Below are 6,251 nucleotides of genomic sequence, written 5' to 3'. Positions count from 1 at the left end.
GCTGACATCTTGAACAGACCATGTTAATTTCTCTGTGCCTCAAGTTCCTCATCCAGGTAGAGAGAAAAACTCTGCTTATCTCATACTGTAATGTGAATGAGATGAGTCCACACATGCAAAGTCCTTAGGACTGTGCCTAATATGTACAGAGTTCTGTAACTATTCATAAGTATTTAACAGCTATTGTCCAGTGCTGCTAGCTGCACGGTACACGATGAATAGAAAAGAAGACAACAGTAGAGAAAGGGCAGAATCCCTGCCCTCTTGGGATAATCATTGAGGTGCCATGGAAATTTCCATAGAAGCATGAGGTTGCAGTCCACACTGTATCCACAGTAGGAAGATTAGAGAGATGAATACTGGTGTTCAGGTCCCTCTCTCTCTCTCTCTCTCTCTCTCTCTCTCTCTCTCTCTCTCTCTCACACACACACACACACACACACACACACACACACACACACACACACACCTTTATTTAGTCTGGGACCTTAGTCTTTGAGACAATGCTGTCCCCATCCAGGCTGGCTCTTCTTTCCTCAGCTAACTCTCTATGACATATATAGAGGCTTGTCTCCTGGATGAAAAAACATCTAGTCCAGTTGATAATGAAAATTAAACATCACACGCTCTGAGGGAACCGAGCTTTGACAAATACTGGAAAAGAATTCATACTTGCAGATGTGGGATGTAATTTCAGTCACAAATTATTGGCCATTGAATACTTTGGAGAAGTTCCAAGCTGGGAGTTTTCTAATGGAACACCAATAGACCAAAGAACAGGTTCTTGTTTTTCACGTGAAACCAGTTGAGACTCAGGGGAGGCCAGGGGGTGGATGGGTTAGGAAAACAAGGCTACTACACTCATGGTCCTAGGTACAAAGGTCACGACAAACTAGGCAAACCATATAGGAAGACACCAGGATGGTTATAGTGTGGAAACAAGACTGAGCAGAAGGCCAAGCTCTCAGTCAGCCTCTGAACTCTGGGCATCTGGTAATGGGCCCTGAGATGGTTAAGGCAGGGGAGGTTTACCTCCATGGATGAACTGACCCGGGAAGCAGTCTGGCCATGGTATGAATTACACATGTTGTATAACAGAGGCAAATACCTGTGCGGTCCTTTGTTAGTGGGAAGACGCAACTACTTGAAGGGCATTGACCTCTTCCTAGTCCAAACGGATTTTCTTTTAAAGTCATCACTCTAATTTTTAACCCATGCTAATTATACAAATGAGTATCACCAATGTATCCATGCATGCATTGATGGATGCATCAGCTACACTTCAGTCCTTGCCTCTCCCCCATGCAATCTGCTGGTGCACAGGACAGTTTCTCGGAAACACAGCTTCGTGGAAACTTGCTTTTCATAATTGGAAATGTTTAATATTGACAGCGGTACTCTTCTTTATCTTACAAAAAAGGCTAAGTGAGAAATAGTCACTGTGTCTGTTTCTGACATTGTCAATGGTTCTTTCAAAGAGCAACCTGACTGAAAGTGGGGATGGATTCAAAGAGATTTTGAATATGATCAGGTAACACAACCTTCATCATGAGGGCCGCAGAGGACACTGTCCTCACCTTTAGGTGGCATAGACTTGCTGGTCACCTGGGCCAGGTGTTTTAGCAACCTTAATATTGTGAGGAAGTTCAACACGCCCAGTTGAAAGTTTACAGCATTGACACTTCCCATAGACACAATTCGTCCTATGAGATATGAGCAGAACTTTCTCAGAGGGTGGTAAGAGACCTAAGGGACCTAGACCAGTTGCCACTCAGGCAAGCCATTCTGAGTTTGTTACTTGTAGCCAAAATATATCCTAAAATGGTTTTCAGGGAAATTTTCCTTTTTTTTTTCTTTTACTGGATATTTTTTATTTGCATTTCAAATGTTATTCCCTTTCCTGGTTTCCCAGACATAAGCCCCTTATCCCATCCTCCTCCCCTTCTTTTATAAGGGTGTTCCCCTCCCCAGACGCCCCTCTTCCTGCCCCACCCTGACATTCCCCTACACTGGGGGGTCCAACCTTGGGAGGACCAAGGGCTTCTCCTTCCATTGGTGCCCAACAAGGCCATCCTCTGCTACATATGCAGTTGGAGCCATGGGCCTGTCCATGTATAGTCTTTGGGTAGTGGTTTAGTCCCTGGGAGCTCTGGTTGGTTGGCATTGTTGTTCTTATGGGGTTGCAAGCTTCAGGGGGATTTTTGATGTTTCCCTGTAAACATCTTTGGTGCCATGGACAGCAATAAAGTAGGGATGAATTTCCCTAGGAATTGGCTGGATCATATGAGAAGTTGGCTTGCATGTCAGAGAAAAAGCAAAATAAACTGTCTTCATGACGTTTCTTTAGGTTCATAAAGTGTTTTAAAGTCATTCTGGTGTTATTTTGCTTATTTAGAACATTTGTTGCCAGAAATAAAATGGCCAATCAAAAAAATCTCACTTCTTATATAAATCCTGACATTAAAAAATGAAATGATTTATGCTTTAGAAAATACAGAACATGTATCCTTATACATTATGTATATATGTATATATATGTGTATATATGTATTATTATATATTATACATAGAATAGGGACTATTTTCTTGTCTATTTAGGATTCTAATTGGACTGCTGCAGTTGATTATTTCAGGAAATATTTCTTGTGAAATTAACTTTCATAAAGAGTTAGAAAAGCCCAAAGGCTCTACATAGCTGTTATGGCAAAGATCCATATTCCATTTAGCCATACTAAAGTATACATACATAAGTATAGCCAAATACTACACTTATAGCAGTCAGATTGGTCAGCGGAGGTTGAAGAAGCCCACTGCTATAAGTCAACTTCACATGGACTCTTCATTACCAGATTCATCTATCACCTGGTACAGATCAACCTCCTCCTCCTTCTCCTTCTCCTTCTCTTCTTCCTCCTCCTCTTCCTCTTCTTTCTTCTCCTCTCTCTTTTCTTCCTCTTCTCCTTCTCCTCCTCCGTTTCCTCCTCCTCTTTCTCCTTCTCCTCCTCTTCCTCCTCTTCTTCCTCTTCTTTCCTTTCCTCTTTTTCCTTCTCCTCCTCTTCTTCCTCCTCCTCCTCGTTTTCTCTGGGGACAGATAAGGTCGCCCTCCCCAGCAAAGTTCAGAGATAATTCCAAGGCTATTTTGAGAACATGTCATGAAATTTCAAGGAGCATTAAATTTTCCCCAGACTCTGAAGAGGTTTGACTCCAGATCTGACTAAATGAAGCAGAGGGATTTCTGCCTGCCATGGACATGTCTATGGATCATCACAACAGAGAAGATGAATATATCCTACAGTAAAATTCTCACATGTAGGAAACTCAACCATTGGCTCTTTCCATAAACTATGTCTTCAAAGACCCGACACCAATCTTTCCTCTCCTAATTGCTATTATAAGGCAATAAATCTCTTATGTGGAAATAATACAGATATAACAGCGTGGCATATGTAGGCCATGTGTTTTGTAAGTCCATAAAAAATGTTTAATTTATGGTTTGATGAAAGGAACAATAATCTTCCAAGAACATTAATCATTAATTTAGGAAATGCAGGCTTTGTATGTTTCTTATTTCAATATTAGAGTTGTGTTTAGTAAATATATGTTAAAGAAACCTTCATTCATCGTAGTGAGCGGCTATGATGCTGAAAGTAAGTATGACTTCTTTGGCTAGACTGGTATTTGTATGTAATAATGGGAATGACATCAAATGCCATGAAGAATATATATGTCATGCCTTGAGTTTATGTAAAACATAATGTTCAAGAGAAAACATTTTGGAATGAAGAAAGATATTTTATGCTAAAACAACCAGCCAGTCTTTTTCTCATCTACGAACGTCCCTGGGACTTGTTAAGGTAAAAACATTGAAAGCCCAGTGAAACTAGTCTAAGTACATTATGCGTTTCCAGTGAGAAATACGTTGAACAAATTCACAGAGACTGATGAGAGGGCCTGGAGTATGGCTCAGGCGAGGTGACTGTTTGCCTTCCAAGTATAAGGGTCTGAACCACATCCATCCCCAGAATTCACATAAAAGAAGCCAGGCGTGGCGTTGCCCGCCACACAACAACTGTAGCACTTGGGAGGTGGAGATCCGTGGATCTCCATTTCTCTAGTCTACTTGACAAATTCCAGGCCGGTTCAAGACTGTCTCAAAAACAAAGACAGAAACAAAACTGTAGATGACGGTGGAAGAAAGATATCTGATATTGTGTTCTGGGTTCTCTCTATATGAGAACAAACGGACACACACACACACACACACACACACACACACACACACACACGTATGAAGCTATCAGAATCAGCTCTTCCCCATCTCTCCAGGGCCAAGTAGCTTCTTATTTCTCCACCTGTGATCCCCTCAACCTAACCAAAGAAGGAGAGTTATAAATATAGCAAATGTGCCGATTCCTACAGATGGGGAAGGGGCTTCTCAGAGATTGAGAGCAAGGGTTGGGCAGCTGCTTTCAAGTTTTGTCTTCACTTGAACTGAACAAAAAGGTAACAGCCCAGGCCAGTGGGTGGAGGGGGCAGTGGATAATGGTGCTTGCTCTCCAGCTTAATGATTGAGTTTGATCACCAGAACCTACTGATGGGAGGAAAGAACCAACTGCCCCAAGTTATCCTCTGACATCCACCCTTGTTTGCAGAGCACAAACACATCCGGCATACATATAGGCTCGCACACATTCACAGAACAATCCAGCACTAAATGTCACTCAGCTTTACAGGACAAAGAAGGAAACAACAAACAAAACATTTATCTCTTAGCTGGAAACAACGTTGCAATATGAGCCCCATATGCTGCTGAGAAGCAAAGATTTCCGCCAGCGCAGGAGAAGCAGGCCTGTTCTATCATACGATGTATAGTCTTCTCAGTCAACTCCAGTCCTCTTTCTACCTGAGAGTTTCGGCATGCCCACTTCTTCAGCCTGACTACTTATCTATTATTCCCTCGCTCCATCAGCCGGAGCATCCTCTCTATTAGAATCAAAGCCTGAGCTATTCCATCACCCCACTTTTCCGTATTCAGCCCAAGGATTTGCACCTATTTCCAGTTTCTAGTATCGCTTTCTGGAGCCAACTCATTGCCTTGTCTGAGGTCCTTTCCTCGACTCAGAGTAACACTGGTCTGGCAAGAGCAACTCAGTTTTGTTCTCAGACTTTTTCCTATTTAGGAAATCGTGTTAAACCTTTGCCTCAATTGCTCCAAATTCTTTTTCCCCCAAGTATCAATTCTGTTTTGTCAACTGGAAAACTAGACAATCCTTCAGTGCAACAAGGTATTAATTTGTCCTTTTCCTCATCATCAGCAGCTCCAGCACCACCCTGGCCTTTCTTGGCATTCTTCCTCTTCACTCGACCTGGGAGGTCACCACCGTAAGGAGAACGGGAGGAGGGAGAAGTCAATGTGCTTCTGGGAGTCCTGATGAACAATGAAGGGTGAGACATTCACCACCTGCTTGTGGATCCTGATGTGACATGGGCGGATGAGCACACAGGCATGGTGGATAGATTTGGCCAGGCCCAGCTGAAAGACCTAGGTCTGCAGCCATCTCTCCAAGAAATCCTCACTCTTCAGGCCCAGGATGTAATCCAGCTTCATCTTGCCCTCATCCAGCATCCCAATGCGAACAAGTCCCCTCAGTAGAGCGTTACCTTCAAACAGACACCGAGGATCTGTCTCCTCCAGCATCAGCAGCTCCCAGGCAGCCTTAAAGATCTTCGCCAGGGTAAATTTGATCCTCCCCACCTCACGTTTGTTCTGGAGTAAACTCTCCAATCTCCTCCAATCAACTTTAGCTCCTGGTTGAGACACAATTTCTCAAGGGGTCTCTGTGAGGTCACGCAGGTTTTGCGACAAACCCAGCTTCTGCCAACTGGCATGCTGACTTCGCTAGGCCCGCTGCGTCTACGAACTCAGGCCTGAGACCAGTTGTAATTCTTACAAATTAATCTCAATTAGAAAAAAGGCAAAGCTGACGAATATTTAGAAAATAATGTGTAAGCACAGTTCATTGCATAGAGCCTCCTTCCCAGATGTAGGAAATGGACTTCATTCTTCTGTTCTCATCCATGTGTCAATGTTTCCACAACTTCTTCAGTGGCACGATCGTCCTTCAGGTCTCAGGGTTTCTCCATGAACATTGACTTTCTCAGAATAACATTTGTTTGAGTTTATATTAAAAGGCTAGTTATCCAGCTCTTAACAGATTGCTTTTAAAATGTGTGTATTTATGTGTGTGTGT

At 42.9% G+C, this 6,251-nt stretch overlaps 1 pseudogene; it reads right to left on the bottom strand.

The window, feature by feature from the left end:
• Positions 1 to 5,202: 5,202 nt before the first annotated feature.
• LOC116896008 lies at positions 5,203 to 5,889 on the bottom strand (annotated as a pseudogene).
• Positions 5,890 to 6,251: the final 362 nt, after the last annotated feature.

The sequence above is a fragment of the Rattus rattus genome, chromosome 3 (assembly GCF_011064425.1).
Source record: "Rattus rattus isolate New Zealand chromosome 3, Rrattus_CSIRO_v1, whole genome shotgun sequence".
NCBI classification, from domain to species: domain Eukaryota; kingdom Metazoa; phylum Chordata; class Mammalia; order Rodentia; family Muridae; genus Rattus; species Rattus rattus.
This window is presented reverse-complemented; position numbering and strand designations above follow the sequence as displayed.